The 17,371-nt window shown below is 40.6% G+C and overlaps 1 protein-coding gene across 1 annotated transcript in view; it reads left to right on the top strand.

Moving 5' to 3' along the window:
• The window catches only part of LOC104563858 (vitellogenin-1-like), a 78,672-nt gene that overhangs the window by 7,227 nt on the left and 54,074 nt on the right, over window positions 1-17,371 (top strand). The gene's annotated exons all lie outside the window — the stretch shown is intronic.

Below are 17,371 nucleotides of genomic sequence, written 5' to 3'. Positions count from 1 at the left end.
ACGGGCAGAGTCAGGCAGGGCAATATCTGGGGTTACAAGAGAGATGCTGAGAGCAGATTTGGGAGTCTTGATGGTAGTAGTTGGCTTTTAAAGAGTTCCTTGATGTGCCTTGAGCTTCTATAAGATCTGACCCTAAATATTGATCTAGAAAGTGTTAGATTTATCTTGGTAATATGAGCTTCATTCCCAGGATGTTCAGGAACATAGATCTTCAGAGCCAGAAGGGATTAAAAACTTCACCTCCTGTGTAACAAAGAACTAAGAACCTTATCCGAAAATGTCTGCCTCAAGCTCATAGCTTATGATGAGATATTGCAAGACTCCTAAAATTCCAGGATTCTTGCCCATTCAGCCCCTTTCCCTTTCTCAAGTTGGCTACCGTTCCTGAAAATATGTATGCAAATGTAGAGCATTTTACAACATGCTTGTCATGCAGGCAAATGGGTTAGGCCTTTAAAGAAGCATGAATAGGTTAGGATTCTAATTCATTGTAATGTCATGGCAGGTTGCAGTTTCAAAAGCATAAGTCCTCTGTTTTGTAGACAATAAAAAATTTAAAGGAACAAAAAAATAATTTGCTTTATAATCAATAAAATGTAGAACTTTATCTTATTAGAAGAGGTTGTCGGTTGCAGTCAACCATTGTCAACAGGCCATTTGATCTACCAGTGAAACAAATCATTACAAGGAACACAGTGCTAATGCTGTGGCTTTTGTGGTGTTTTTAATGAGGACTGGCAATACTTCTATTTCATTACAAGACTTGAAAGTGAATTTGATGGAGTGAAGCTCAGGCTTAAAGTAGGAGTGGGGTTTAAAAATAATTACCTGCACTATTCTAACTCAATAGATTAAAAGAAACATTCCAAATATTAAGCTACTACCTGTCTCTGTGAAAGATATTTAAATCTTGGGTGGCATTATGTGCCGGTCTGCTTCAATCTAACCTTGGAACTGTACAGGACTAAAGGGCACAAATGGCTGTTCTGGACTGGGCTAATCAGGGGAACGAAGAAATTAGGTGCTGATACAAAAAGAGACAGGAAAGAGGAGAGAATGTGACAGAGTGGGAGGAGCTGGTGTTTCCCATCGTGGTTGTGGTAATCCCTATAGACAGTGGCCCTGATGTTCATGCTAACACCCAGCAGAGTCACATCCCTGTGGCATATAAGATGCACATCCCTGCAAAGTGGATCCCCACTGCCATGCAGGGATTGCTAGATCAGACCTTCCACAACCTGTCCTCTGTGCTTTCACATCCCCTTAGGTGCTGGGCTTTATAACAATGTAATGAACGTGACATAGGGCAGGGTGAAGAGACAACCTTGTCTTCTTTAGACATGTTTCCCTATTAGGAAGCCCCCCTAGTCTCACAGCATCCCTCCCTCAGTGCTGTGAATACCCAATACAGCTGCTGACACATGAGGACAGGGTTTCCTTCCTCCCAGCCCCAAAGGAAAATGTGTAGCCCTGAGAAAAGAGATATCCTGCAATGAAATCTGATCTGAGGTTGAGATGATAAATGTGAGACAAAAGCTCCTCCAAAAGGCATCTTCCTAATGCAAAGGTAATGCTAACGGAAGACATGCCCTTAGGTTACGTAATTTCTGAAATAAACTACAGAGTAGCCCAGTAAATCAAGGAGAACCGTTTTGCAGCTCCTCCACCACCTCAGTCTGTGTCTTATGAGCACTTAGCTCACAAGAAAAAAATCTCATCCACCTGGCAAAATAGGAGAGGCTGGGAACAGCAGCACCTCTGCTGAGCCTTGCCTATCTTTTGTAGTTTGAGGTGGGAGTGTGCTTGGCATTACAGATAACTCTGCCTCTGGGAAAGAGTTGTCCTGGGAAGTGGCTGTGGACAGTCAGCCTTGCCCTAGCCATCTCTTGCTGAGGAGCTGGGTTTGGGAGTTTTCTCTGTGGCCTTTGGAGCTGCTTCAGAAGCTGCTTGAAGCTGGATGAGACCCAGAATTGTCATCAAGCTGAGCAGCCCCTTGCAGTCATGCTGTGAACTGATTATCACATCTAACAAAATGATTTGCTGGAATAAGTAACACTTCAGGCTCTGTTGTTTCAGGTGAAACTTAGTCCTAGCCAGTACAAATGTATAATAACAGCCACCGCGTTGATTTTTCCCAACAGTCAGGCTTAATTCAAATGTCTATTTCAGATGCTTACGGGGACACTCTCATCTTTGTACACTGGAATCTGGGGATTCACACACATAATTCCTATTAACAGTAATAGGAGTTACAGTATGCAACATATATTCCTCTCTTGACACAGAGCTTTCTCCCGGAGGGTAACAGTGATGTTTGAACTCTCCTTCTGTGCCAGTTTGCTGTGGTAACACCAATGCTCAGACTTTGAACCTTCCCTGGCAGCGCTGCGTGACCATCCCGGCACGACACGAACGCGCAAATAAATGAAGCACTGGAGGCGCCTGCCTGCCGCTCTCCTAGGGACGAAATGCGTTCGCAACCAGCCTTGCCTTGCCCCGGGGCCTGCTCGGCCGGGCTGGGCCGCGCCGGGGAGAGCCGCGGCGGAGCCCGAGTGCCCTCTGCCGGGCCCGCCCGCGCCCGCAGAGCCGCCCGGCGGGAGCCCGGGGGGAACCCCGGCCCGAAGGGGATGGGGCTCTGGCGTGTGTGCTCGGTGCTACAGAAAGCTGTACGAAAAATATAAGGGGGGGGGAGAAAGAAAGAAAGAGACTAGATTTTCGTAAGGTTCGCTGAGAAAGGAAAGAAAAAGAGCACTGGTTTCATTCCATTAGCCGTCATTTTTTTTCCCACAGCCATTAAGACCACGGCTGAAAAACTTCTATAAGGCACTTCACTTAAACAGGATTTAACCTGATGTTTAAATGAGCTGCCCAATCAAGGCCTGGAGGGTACTAGAATATCCTCTCTGGAAGTGTACTCATTATAGTCTGGTGCATTTGTAACGTTTTGCAAATGCCTGCTTGTCTAACGAGACCTACTCACACAAAATGCATTTGTAGCATAACTGTAGTGGGGGAAAAAGGTCATAAATATTGTACTGTGCCTGACCAAAACCTATTCATTGTGTCCCATTTGCTTTTCAGTGAGTGTGAAGTTGACCCTGCTGAAATTAATGGGTTGATGCTTTTACAAAGCACGTTTGACAGATAAATCAGATTATGTAGAGGTTGACAGGGCAGTTGCTTCTAAGAGAGATTTTTGGTGGGTTTTTTTTTATGCTGATAGCTTCAATGTTATTCGATGCACTAATAACTGCAGTGCTCCTCTGACAGACTTATTCTATCGTTAGTCAGAATGGGCTGCTCTCTGGCTTGCACAGCATAGAAGAGCTAGAGGTAGAGTCTCACTAATCTAGACGGGCCCATGTTGCACCTAGAGCTGAGGTGCTGACATGCCTCTCCTGTTCCTCTGATTGCTGAACTAGTCTTAGTCACAATTCTTGCACAAACTCAGAACTTTAATTCTACTGTATGCGTGAATTACTCATAAGAATTTGCCACCACATTGTGTGTAAAAGGCAGGACCTAAATTTATCTAGCCACAGAACGTGGAATGCCCAAATTACTTTTTTAAATAGTCGTGGTTTTAGACTAAACTGAACTGTAAAGCCACAACCATTTTATAAGTTTTTTTCTAGCTCCTTCAGAAATCTATTCTCACAGATCTAAAAAGTGGTACTTGGAAATGGTGTGTCCCCATGAAGGTATATGCACACCAGAGTTCATCCCTTAGTACGTTAAGCTTCGCTGCTTCATACAAATTAAGAATTTAACTTTCTGTGCATTTCTGGATCTGCAAACAGAAAATCTTTTCTAATAAATCTCTTCTACATGCTGTGAAATGCTGGAGGATCTCCCAGCTCATTGCAATTATGTGTATTTTAGATCAGAGGAGTGATGGCTTATACTTGGAGGCTCTGCAGAGAGTGTTGCATGTTATGCTAGCGACACAGCTTTGGCTGTGGGCCGTGATCCAAAGCCAGTTGCAATCAAATAGTCAAAGGTCATGTCTACACAGCGTAAAGAAATTTTAATTTAGCTTGTCCTAGAATTACCCTTGGTAGTTTAAGCCAGTTAGCATGAGAGATAATAACATATCTAATTGTATAGTTGAGAGCTACCAGAATACTAAGGTCTCATGTGAGTTTATGATGTCTCCTGGAACCCAGCTCCATATACATGCAGAAATGGACCAAGTCCCTGTTGCATTTGTGCCCAGCACTGGGCCATCAGTGTGCCCTGACATCTCCACTCCCCACGTAGCAGCCTTGGTCAGAGTGACAGAAGGACTTCCAGCCACTACCCTGATCCCCAGGACACTGGGCAGGACCTGCCTTTTCACTGTCCTAGCTCCTGCTGCAGTCCCCCTGGAATCACACAAGGCCATGAGTGCCAGAGTAGGTGTCCCAGCTGCCCCTTGTCCCCAGATCAGGATAAGGCTGCCCATGTACCAGCTAGAAAAGGCCAGCTGCTGGAAAGCAATTGCAGCATGATGCCAGCTGCCATTAGAGGGGAGAAAAGTCTAATCTTCATAGCCTGGGGAAGGGTAAAAGGTTGAGAATATGAATGAATTTTCAGAAGAGACAGGAGATACTTAATAGTTTTAAAAGTATTATTCACATAAAGATATATATGCAATATATTCAGATATCTCTATAAATATTTTTCATTATTTGTATATTTTTTTTAAACAACCTGCCATATTTTAGGGCTCTGGATTGTTATTTCAAAACCTGTACCTTGTTTTAATAGCACAGGATCTATTACAATAGTGAGAAGCAAAAAGAAAAAAAAATGGTGAATTGGTCTTCTCCCATTCCAGTGTCCAAAGTTCATCCTGGAGTAAAGCTTCCTATTAGCATATCTCTAAGAAGTTATTGTCCAGAGTGTATTTTATTGTACAAAAGCAACGGATTTTTACATCATTATGCAAAGGCAAGGGGGTCTCATACCACTACTTATAAAATACAGAAAATATTTTTCTGCAACACCTGCCCTAAAAATTAAGTGTTTTGCTATGAACAAAGTCACTAATTATTTTAGCTTAATATCTGTGAATGTTCTTGGGTCACCATGAAGTTTAGCAGAGAGGGGAGGAGGAAAGAAAGCAAAGAAGCAGAAGAGAAGCAGCTTTATATTGCTGACCTTTCTTGAAGGCAGACTTTCAGCAGATCACTTTGACCTGTCTCCTGTCTGCTTGTCAAAATGATTATTTGTTCTTTCACAGTGCCTAGAACAATTGCAGGGTAAGGGTTTGTTTACACTTTTGCATCATATTGAAATCATTTACTTTTATAATTGTGGATAGCTGGAAATGGAGTTAGGGAATAAGACAGGAGTAAAAATTAAGAGAACTAGAGAGAAGATGAAGGATTTTAAGACAAGGCACCAACCAGTTTTAATGCTTGAGATCACATAACAATCTCTTATAGAACACTGAAGACTACCATGTAACGTCTGTATCTGGAAAGCAATTTACTGCTTTAATCAACTGTCTCTCACTAGAACAGTAATAAACATGAGCAGACAATAAACAAGTTTGTCTTTTACCCAAACTCTTATCAGAATCAAAAACTTGGAGGAAGGAATTACTTTCATCTGTCCCTGATGTAAGACATCTATCTATTTGGTAAACATCAGAATAGCTCAGTTAAAATGCTCTAGTTGCTGCTTTTAGCCATTTTGTGTGGTCAGTCCCATGTAAATCCTTGCAAAGTAAAACGTAATACCCTGCCCAATTTTTGAAACAAACAAGAGCTCTTTTGCAAAAATCTCTCCATTTCCCAGAGCTATGATTTTTAAAAAACAAGGGTTTTTTTTCTTCTGAGTATACTATTATTGTTTTTATCTTGTTGCATTGTTTTTTAGCAAAAGAGTATTTTGAGAACAGTAACATAATGGTTAGGAATAACGACCCCACTGCCTCACATTGACACTGCTATCCTTGCTCACAAAGCCACACATCCTGTTAGTGAGAGTAGCTGAGTGAGCTTCAGAAAATAACAAGCATATATGATATTTTCTCAGCATTTCCACGCAAGGCTTTGGGTCTTTTTGGATCCAAGTGATAGCTTTGTATCAGTCTTAACGGCTGTTTGTTTCAGAAGCTCTTCCAATTAGTCATGTAATGTTTTCAATAGCCAGGTCACTTTGTGCCTACTGACACATTCAATAAAGAGATATGCCCTTTTGTTTTGAAACCTCTGCTTGCACTTTTGTTGGATTTGCCTGGACTTTCTTACTAGAATACTAAGTGAGTAACTGTTTCCACTTGCTACCTAATCTTTGCGTGCTTCAAAAGTAATCAAAGTAGTTTATGGCTTTTTTGTTAATAGAAAAGACCAAATTATAATTACAAGTATTTTGCCCAGGAAATGTTTTTTCATGAGTTGACATGCAAATATAGATATGTCTAGGTTATATGCTTCTATTTGAACACCAGTCTATAGTGCTGCTTTAGTTTAATCAGAATTGTATGCTAACTAGGGTCCAGCATCAGAGATTGTGCAATAATAACTTATGCCAACCTAATGTTTCAAGATTTTTTTAAAGTGTTCATTTATATTTGGGTTGATTTTCTTTTCCTCTACCGAGAAGGAAGAACTTTTCAGTTCGTGTGCATGCAATGCTGCTTGTAGTAGTCCTTTCATTCTAGCTCCTGACAGGTTCCAATTTCTGGTCAGGCCCTTCAAAATGAATCACAAAAGTCTGCACAAATATTTAATTTATTTTATTTGTAGAGCAGGTATATGAGAACACTAAAGCTATGTGCCCTTATTGACTGGGTTTTAGTGAAATCAGAGTAAAAAATCCATGTACCAGCTGATTTTCAGACAGCCACTACCACCAAACGTCTTACTGATGGATGTCACCAAACAGGAGGTCACACCACAGCATATGCACTTGATTGCATTGTGAAGTGACTTCATTTGTATGCAGGAAGAACAGTGAAGCATGGGACTGCCTCTGGAGGGAACAGTCAATCCTGCAAACATTTATGACACAGCAGACTAGTCTGGATAAGTTTACCTTGTGCTTATCCATGTAAAATGTTTTGTCAATCAAGGTTATCTGGTCAGAGCTTTCTTGGAGTCTCAGCACTATCAGTTCATGGAGCAAAGGGGTGGAAAGACATCAAAGAGAGTCCTATGGAAAATATTTCAGAAAAACCACTGAACCAGTACTTGGGATTTCTGACCTGTTTCCAGGGATTGCTTTGGACAAACAAGAAGCCTTTAGCCTTTCTGTGCATTACCATGGCTTAAGGTAATGCCATCTTGCTGCTCTATCATGTGGAGTAAGGTCATCTCTTTAACACAGTCTGGTGTACACAGGACCATAGTCTCAGTTGGGGCCTACAGACATATTGAATAATGAACACATAAAAAAAGTCTTACTCATGTTTGTGTGAATAAATTACGCAAGGATAGGAAAGGAGAGAGATTAATGTCAGTACTGCAGCTTTGGTAGAGATGAAATCTGAGCCTGGGTTTTCCACATCCCAGACCTCATTGCTGCTACATTTTGTAAAAAGCACCATCTTTACTTGTTCTTCCCTTTCTTTGATTTTAGCAGTGCTGCTTAATTCCATATGAATCACATCCTTTGTTTCCAAGTTACTTTTATTTTTTCAAAGTCTCAGGAAATGTCTAAAAACCAATTCAGATAAAATTAAACACATTTATTTAACCTCAGGCAATTTTTGTTGCAATTGTAGGTGAGTCTAAAAAAGAAAAAAAAAAAAGATTAGGTTCAGGTGGACAGCAAATTACTTGAGGTTTTTTAAGAAATGTCAGTGGTGAATCAGAAAAATCAATTATTTCCACAAGTCTTTTCTTAGCTCTTTATTCATACAACCTGCACGTCTGTCATTCTGTTCTCTGCCTCTTTCTTTTTTATCTTATACATGTTCCCCTTATCCCAACATCATTTGTAAGAAGAATCATCTCAGGTTTGTATTTTCAGATGTACTGCTTGTTATATTACAATCTGCAAACAAAAATCTTTTGTATCTCCTTGTTGTGGTTTAACCCTGGCTGGGTGCCAGGTGCCCACCAATTTGTTCTATCATTCCCTCTCCTGAACTGGACAGGGGAGAGAGAAATGTAACGAGAGGTTTGTGAGTCGAGACAGAGAGATTGCTCAGCAATTAGCATCACAGGCAAAACAGACTCAGCTTGGGGAGAAAAGGTTTTGATTTATTAATGAACAATCAGAACAGAGCAGGGAAATGAGAAGTAAAACTGAATCTTAAAAACATCTCCCCTCCATCTTCCTCCCCTCCTAGTGGTGCAGGGGATGGGGGCTGCGATCAGTTCATTACAGATGGACTTTCTCTCCACCAGAGAACAGTCCTTCAGGTACTGACTGCTCCAATTTAGGTCCCTCACAGGGTCACAAATCCTGACAGCAAGCCTGCTCTGGCGTGGGCTACTGTCCCCATGGGCTCCCAGGTACTGTCAGAAACTTGCTCCAGAGTAAGTTTCCCACAGTCACACCCTCCTTCAGGCATCTACCTGATCTGATGTGGGTTCCTCCACGGGCTGCAAGTGGATCTCTGCTCCTCGGTGGCCTCCATGGACTGTGGGGCACAGCTGCCTTACCATGATCTTCAGCACAGGTCACAGGGGAGTCTTTCTTCCAGGGACTAAACGCCCTCTTCCCCCTCCTTCTCCACTGACCTTGATGTCTACAGAGATGTTTTCACATTCTCACTCCCTGTTGCTGCTGCAGTTTAGCAACTGCACAACAACTTCTTCTCAAATACTTTATTCACAGAGGCATCACCTCAGTCATTAGTTGGCTGAGTCTTGGTCAGATGTGGGGTCCGTCTTAGAATTGACTGGCCCTAGCCCTGTCAGCTACAGGGGAAGCTTCTGGCAGATCTTTGTTTAAAAGAAGCCACCCCTGTAGCCCACCTTGCTACTTGGCCTAAGCAAAACCACTAACTCCTCTATCCCAAGGAGGTCAAATGCTTCAGGACTGAAGCCACAACGGCTTCTCTAGATATAATTTAAACAACAAGGGTGAACTACTTATTTACGTCTTCGTTTGTTGTTTTCCTAAGAAAATGAAGTAAGAGTTCATTAAGCTTTATTGTTTTTTTTCTAATGAAACACATTTGGATGTTTATCCTTATTTTTTTATAAACCAGCAGGTTTTTTTTTGCTGTACAGTGTAATATAATGAGCCATACCAAGTACCATGATGAAACTGAGCTGGAAATAAGTGTCTTATGAAAAGTTAACAGTATATTATGGAAATACAGGCAAATCATGATATTTTAAATGAAAAATTATAAACAGACAGCTTGTGTGTGTGTGTGTGTATATATATATGTGTCTTGTTTTTTAAGACACACACTAATTCACAGGTTTAAATTAGTACAGTTGTAGTAGAAATGAGTGCAAATAAGCCCCACATTTTAGAAGCGACCTCTTATGTGGTAACTAGTGGTGTTTTGGCAAGTATGCAAATGTGCTTAGGTGTCCATAAAATTGCAGGGGTTACTCCTGAGTGAAGTCTATTCTAGCACAGCCTGGGATGTGCAAACAAGCAAAATCCCAGTGCAGGAGGTGCATGTGGCTGTGTGAGTATGGATTGCAGCACACAGAGGCAACAATTTGGCTGGAGAGGAGTCCAACAGCAAAGGCACATGCATACACATGCCTATGTGGAGACTGCACCAAAAGAAGGCTGTAAAGGAGGAAAGAATACTTAAAGATAGGTGGCTTTCCTGAGAGGATTCATCAATGATGAAGAGAGGGACATACCAGAGATGTTTTACCAGTGACTCAAAGCGAGCCATTAAACCACATTTTGCTTAGTTTACCTCCAGAACAGCTCTGACTCCCTGACTTCACAAGTTAGGCTGGAATCCACATTCACAGCTTCTATTTTCTACATGTGAGTTTTGTAGTCACACAGTTACACTATGTCTGGGCATTTGGATGTTTGCCTGACCAAAATTGTGTGTTTATTTCTCATTTGGGAGTAGAAGCACTGGGTTTCCTCATGGAAAGAAGTAAATGAATGCATTTGCAGGTGCAATCTTAATGTATTCTTAAACTGCTGGCCTCTTTGCCTTTCTCAGTTCAGTTTTATAGTGCTGTTTTGGGGTTGGGATTTTTGTGGTGTTTTTGTTTTTCTTTTTAAATAAGTAGTCCAAAATCTCCCTTAACTCAGATCCCTTTAATCTCCTAGAATCTTTTTAACTGGACCTGCCCAACACTTGAAAATGACAGTGAGGGGGGAAGCAGAGAAGAAAGGTGCATGAGGATCATTTAACCACTGACATTTGGTTCCCAACCTCAGAGTAAATGTCTCTATTCTTTGTTCTTTCTAGTAATGTAACTTTCCAATCATGTAAAGTACAGCATGCCAGGAAACTTTTGCAACAGTTAATTCATTTTTGTGCAGTTCCCAACTGCCAGAAGTCAAGGGAGCAAACGAGAACATAGTGTAAGCCACAGTTCACATGGCTGTGCTACAGACCACGAAGAATGCTGATTGATGCAGTGTGAGTTTACCCTCTAGGATATAGCTGAGGTTATTGGTGGGACAAGGAACTGAAGATTGTGTTGCAGCTATTGGCTTCATTCATGAATTGTTAATGTAAAAGAATAAAAGAATTCACTCAAGGCAATCAATTTCCCTTTAAAAATACAACAATTCACCCCAAAAGAGTGAAAGAAGGCTTAAGTGATAAATTGCAGGAATATTGCTTTCACATTTGACACCCATTAGCCCTGTTTTATATTGGGAAAATAGTATCATTAAGCAAAGTAGACAGTGCTTTACAACTATTAGCTTATGAAAAGATTCAGCTACTACATAAAGATAACTGTTATTAAATAGGAACATTTTGCAAAGCCTTTAAAGGATAAGAAGCAAGAAAAGTTGTCTTTGGTAGTATAGGTCTTTTTCTACATGCTTTCACAAAAAAAAAAAAAAAAACCCAGAAAAAAAGAAAAAGAAAAGCAAAAAAAAGCAGCCTCATGTCTTTAAGACAGAACAATCAGAGCTATTTGCATTGAGAGGCACTTAATGGAAGCTGGATTCCCTTAGCAATGCAATGCATCTGCCTGAATAAACTAAAGGAAGTTGCTGTCCTCCTCTGAAAGCACAGGAGTGAGGTAATTACTGTTTGCTGAATTCCTGAGGTGAAATGGGAGCAACTCTTGCTCCCAGAAGGAGCCATGGAGGAGATGCAGGGTGGTCAGTGTCCAGTTCTCTAGGGTTAAGGGACAAGCTAAACAGTGCCTCTGTCAGCCTTGCCAGCCTTTTCAGGCATAAACTGAAACTGTTTTCACCAGCAATTTTTATTCTGTAGTCCTTTTCCAACACAGGCCATAAACACCCACTCAATCTTATAATACACTATCTGTAAGCTATTAAACAAAAAATATGTGACCAAGTTTCAAAACCTCTGCCAAATAAGCTTTCCTCCTAAAGTCCAGAAATTGCTGTCTTTTCTATCTCCATGTCTAATTAAGCAGATAAAACCAACTTCTCACCATGCTTTATCCATCTCTAACATGTCATCCCACCATATTATACCCCAAACCTCCCTTAGAGAAGGAAGAGTATAAGGCTGATAAAGAGGGAGCAGTCCATTTTCTAACCTATGCCCTCTCCATATTGAACAAAAAGTGTATGCTTATTGAAACCATTAGTGTTCATCCCATATACCAGGTTAGGTCCTAAAGCAAGATGCAGCAGTATTGCAGATGCGGGGATTTGTGAAAGGAAAGGATGAAAGAAGTAGGATGGTGAGGACTGTATGAAGCATCAAACACAAGAACAGGAAGAAGAGAATTCAGAGCAAGGGTTAGATTTTTGTACTGAGTGCTGCCTAGAAAAAGAAGTCTTTAGTGCCCTCATCCTTGCTATTTCTTATACCTTGTAACTGCTTTCTGAGCTCTGGATATCTGACTGCTTAATCAGGTTTTTTTTCCTCTTGATCATTGCCCCTGTATTTGGATTATTTGGGGGATAAAACCAACATTTTTTAATTCCCCAAAAGCCTTCTGTTCTAGCTAGTGCCAGACTATGAAGTGTAAATTGCTTGGGATAAGCAATGATCCTTAATTACACTAGGCAAAAAAGACCTGGAAAGCCCTTGTTACTGGCTTGTAAACACGTGCCTTTCATATAGCATGTGTGATTCACATAAACCCTTGCCTGTGTTTCTCCAGCACTCTGGGTGCTGTTTCAATAGCATTTGTTCAACCATCACTTGCCCAAAAATCTTCCTTGGTCTCAATAGTGGGCTTCAGGAGCAACTACTCTTCACCATTGTCTACCAGAATATCTTCACCACTTCATTTTCTTCCTTCCATTACTTTTTTTCTGTATTCATTCACCCCTCTGGTCCATTTCCTTGTGAACTTTCCTTGTGATCTGCCCCCAGCATCACAGCAAAGCTGGGTGCAGAAGAAAATCTATACCCAACCTCACATCTGAGAGAAGCTCCAAAAACCAGAGGAGGCTGGGAAGAGACAGCAAAATTAGTTTTCGTTATTGATCAGTATTTTTAATATGGGGATACCACAGCCTCTCAGTCAAGACAGATATTTCTTTGAGGTTACCACTGAGTCTTCACCTAGTAAGAGATTTTCCCTGCCTTAAAACTTTTATAATCCAATCAGCATGACATACTACTCACACTCTGTATTAAGAATTATTTGCTCCAAGAGCAACATACAACTATAAATTGAAACCAATTCTTCTCAGGCTGTATACACTGTCTCAACCACAAAACCACGTTTTCTGACTCCTGCAGGCTATTTAGCAGTTGGAACTCAGAAATATTTCACAGTCTCTTTTTCTTAGTACTTGTAAATTGGGTCTTACTGAAGCCAAAAGGGTTGTTTTATTCTAGTGATATTTGTAACTTTGCTGTGTTTTCTCATGTTTGATTTCAAACTTATATACCACTACAGCTTTTCTGTCCTGGATAAGAATGACCTTTTTCATCAGTACTAAACTATTAAAAATGTTTAAAACATCAGGTCCATAAATTAATGTACTCCTTAAACTGTACTGCATTAGGTAACTCCAATGTACTTTACATGCATCCTTTTCATGCCTGCATCAGTGTCATGATTTGACATGAAGCCATTTCTGGTAATGGGGAAGGGGCTGTAAAGATGGCTCCTGCAAGAAGTTGCTCGACACTCTCCACAGCTCTGAGCCAGACCCACTTCTGAGACTGAGCCAATTAGGTGCCTGCATGATCACTTTTTAAGAAGAAGAAGCTGGAAGAGTGTTCCTTCTTGTTCTGTCCTTTTTTTTTCCAATTGGTGGTGGTACAAGGAGTTGGGAGAGAGAGAAGGGCCCATGGAGACTCTAAGGTCAGTGAGGAAAGAGAGGAGGAGGTGTGCTGGAGCAGAGACTCCCCTGCATCCTGCAGAGAGGACTGATGAAGCTGTGATTTGTTTGCACTTTGTTAAAGACACTGTGCCAGAGGCAGTGACTGTGCCCACAGGAGGCCATGTCCTGTGTGAGGGACCCCATATTCACAGAAGCTGTAACTGTTGGGAAGAACCCACACCAGAGAAGTTTGTTAAGGACTGTGTCCCAAGGTAGGGACCGCCGTATCAGAGCAGAAGAATGCCAGGAGTTGTCCTCATCTGAGAAGAGAGAAGCGGCAGAGACCATCTGTGAGGGACTGACCACATCCCCCATTCCCTACCCCCCTGAGCAGTTGAGGGGGGAGGACGGAGAGATATCGGGAGCAGTGAGCAAAAGACTATCGTGGTGCTTTGTTGCTAGCTGGGCAAAACCACGACAATCAGAAAAGTTAGTGCATCATACATTATGATTGCTGACACGTATTTTCAAGCATGTCACTGTTTTGTATGAAGCTTCATACTAGAGCTTCTTGGTAATCAGGAAAGGTGCTACTTGGACTTTGAGATGCCTGTCATATGCATATATAAGTGATCCAAATTGTGTCTCTGTAAATTATAATTATGCTTAATGTCATCATTCCACCCCACATATTTCATTCTGGCCACTTATCAAGTGAATGAGCAGCACTTTTTCCCCACCTAAGCATTCATATGGCTGTGCTGTAAATTTGAACTCATGTCATTTTCTCCTACACTTTACTCAAGTTTTATTCAAGTTATCCATAGATCATTCTATTCTTCCTAGATCAAGGGCATATATTATACTTGCAGTTGCCATTTGATTGGCAGCAAGGATACTATCAGGTGCTAAACAATCTGAAAAAGTAGGTCACATAAATTTGCAGAGTGTAGTTTGCTGAATACCTGTGGAGATTTACATATAGTACATTGTATGGATTTCTTCTGAGCATACTTTGCCTATATTATATATTAGAATGCTGTGGTGGATGGGAAGGTTCTTCTAGCAAAACAGCATTCATACTTTCTGTAGAGTATCCTGAAGCCAGAGCTAGTGGTCCCTGAAATCTGGACATGAGGTGGGAAGTGAGTATAAATGGAAGAAAGTGACTTGAGGGCCAAGAATATAATAAAGATCATGGAAATGTATACAAAAAAAAGTACAGAGAAATAAGTTATTTCAGGCTTAATTTATGCAAATTTTTGTCAAATAGAGTTAAATTGAAACCAGGAGTAACTCACCTCATCCTGTAACTATAGTCCTTACACTGCATCAATATGAGCAATATAGAGGGCCAAACTAAGTCCTAGCCTAACACCACTGATGTAACTCCAAATTATGAGGTTAGAAGCAACATTGTGCAAAAATCTAAAGCCTATGTTACTGAGGCCCCTAGTTTAGGTACCATAATGGTCTCTTTTGGCCTGTGAACCTTTGAAATGATCATTCTACTTTTCAAAGACTCTTAAGCATCTTGAGGTCATTGCATAGGGTTACAATTGCAGCTATAAAATGACCAGTAACAAACCAAACACATTCCTTTTCTCTTTTCTGAAGCATGCTTCTTATGTTGCAGACACTGCTTCTCTCATTCATTATAGTGAGATCCCTTATTGCCGAGTATTGTACTAACTCTGTCTGGTCTATTGTATTGTGATAACACTCCTTTGCCTATTGTATTAGGTTAGCACCTCCTTGGCTATAATAAGTATGAAAAAAAATTCAAGGTTTAACTTGTCAAATGGAACTTTTCAGTGACTTATTAAAAGAACCCCTGCGGTATTACAAAATACAGGTTTTCTGTCATCTAACTAAAAGATACCTTTAGAAACCTTCAATTTTTTTTATATGTGTAAAGACAATTTCTTCTAGTGAAACTCTTTGATTCTTCCCTGAATGAAATCAAGTGTTTTAAAACTTTTTGAGGTGCCCCAAAGGCTCACTTCTATACTATGGAACGTGAAAGACTATGAACCTCTCACATAATCGTCACACAGACACTTTGCAGTGTGCTCCTGGCAGCAATCGTTCATTACATACTGCAGGCTTTCATAAAAAAAAATAAAGGAAGAAAGAAAAGAAAAAGGAATAAAATCAGGGAAGAGAAAACTGTGAACTGTGTCTTTCTTGATCATGAGAATTTTGGGGAAGCAAAGCTGGAGAGAAATCAGTTGTTAGAGATTGTTAATGAGGTTAAGACAAATTGTTACCAAACAGTTCTTACCTAATGAAATAGAGTAAGAAACAGAAATGTGAAAAGAGATGGCATCCCTGTTGGTCTCCTTCAAGCAGATTTGCCTTTAGTGTTCTTGTCTCTTGTACTTCACAAGCACATAGTAACATTTATTTGTATGAATGGAGCTCGTAAGTTAGCATTCTTTTTCTCTCCCCTTACATCCCTGCTTGGAGCATCTTCCTCCCACCACAGCACATGAATTACTTTGAGCATAGTAAGTTGCTGCAAGTGAATTGGGTCCTTGGACTCTTTTACGTATTTGCTCTTTCTCTCTTTATCTCTTGTGCTATAATGTTGAAGTGAAGTTGGAGTTTTTTCCCTTTTAGCACCCCAATGATAACCATTAACACACATGGTAATCAGCATAGCATCCACACAAAGAAGACAGAGAATATTTTATACAAATAACTCTGCTTTGGTCTTTTGGGGATTGTTTGATTGTGGTTTTGAGAGGTTGGTTGTTATTTGAAGGTTTTTTGCTTGTTTGTTAGCAATGTACAATGGCAAACACACGACTAGCTTTGTGCGCAGTTTGTGAAGACAGTGCCTCCCACACCTTTGTATGAGAGCACAAAGGAGGAAAGGGAAGGGGCAAGGTCAGTCTGTAACTTGCTGTCACAGTGGCATAGTTGGGACCTCACAGGAGGAGGCAGCAGCACCTAAAGGATGGTTTAAATGGAGCTCCCCTTCTATTCTCTGGACAACTAGGAGAAGTACTCACCTCTCTCCAGTTTTATTCAGTCTTCTTTATAGTTAGTGCAGTTTAAGTCCCCATGAAGCAATGTAAATTAGTGAGAGGTTTAGAGAACTATAGCGTGGGCTGTTTAAAGGATCAAGAAACCATCTGAGGGGTATGGTATCATTGTGCTTCTCATTCAGCTTTCAGTTCGGGACAGTCACTTTGTATCTGTAGTGACACAAAGCAAGACACAGGCTGAAAACAGTAAAAAATATTAGAAGAACTTTTCTGGATGAGAAAGAGAAGCCTACTGGGAAAACCTGAATATATTAAATTCAGGCATCTTCCACAAGTGCAAGACCGAGGACAATATAATACCTGAAGCTCTCTTACGTTGTTCTGAAGGATCCAAGGAGCGATCAAAGAGAAAAAAAAATAGTTTATTTTTGGTTCTGCATTGTACAGTTGCTCCTGGCTTCAGATAAGAGACTGAAGTAGACACCTTTTTCTAGCCTTCTCATCTGAAGAATTTTAAATGGGCTTCAGAATGGAAAATTCGAATTTTCTATATCTGTCTTTTTCATTGTGTAGCTTAAAATTATTCTCATTTGTTTCTAGAGTTGGTTTTGGTGTGTATTTATTTAAAAAGTTAAAATACTTTCTATCTTCTTGTGTTTACAAGGGCAAATCAAAGTCATTTTTCCCCAAGACGGAGAGCCTAAAATAAGCTACTAAATGTTGAGGTAATAAAATGGACAAAACATCACCTATGTGTTTCAGTTTAAATCTCTTTCCCTCTCCTGTTATTTCAATCTGCCTGTTAGTGAGACCTAAGAGCCTCTCTGTAAAAACAATAGGTTTCCAATTAAGTATCATTAGTGGGACAAAAACACCTGTTTTGGGTCGAAGATCTTATAAGGCTCCAGAACAAAATCAGTGACGATGAGGGCAAAGTGCTATGACGAGAAATCGAACGGCTCCCTCCTTGGGAAGTCCAGTTTCTCTCCAGATCAATCTGAAGCTGTTGTTAGCTTCCTCATGCTATTTAGCAAAGTTTGCTCCTCTTATTTCTCAGGGTCAGGGAA

The sequence above is a fragment of the Colius striatus genome, chromosome 10 (genome assembly GCF_028858725.1).
Source record: "Colius striatus isolate bColStr4 chromosome 10, bColStr4.1.hap1, whole genome shotgun sequence".
Classification (NCBI taxonomy): Eukaryota; Metazoa; Chordata; class Aves; order Coliiformes; family Coliidae; genus Colius; species Colius striatus.
The sequence above is the reverse complement of the archived record's forward strand: the minus strand, read 5'-3'. Positions and strand labels throughout refer to the sequence as shown.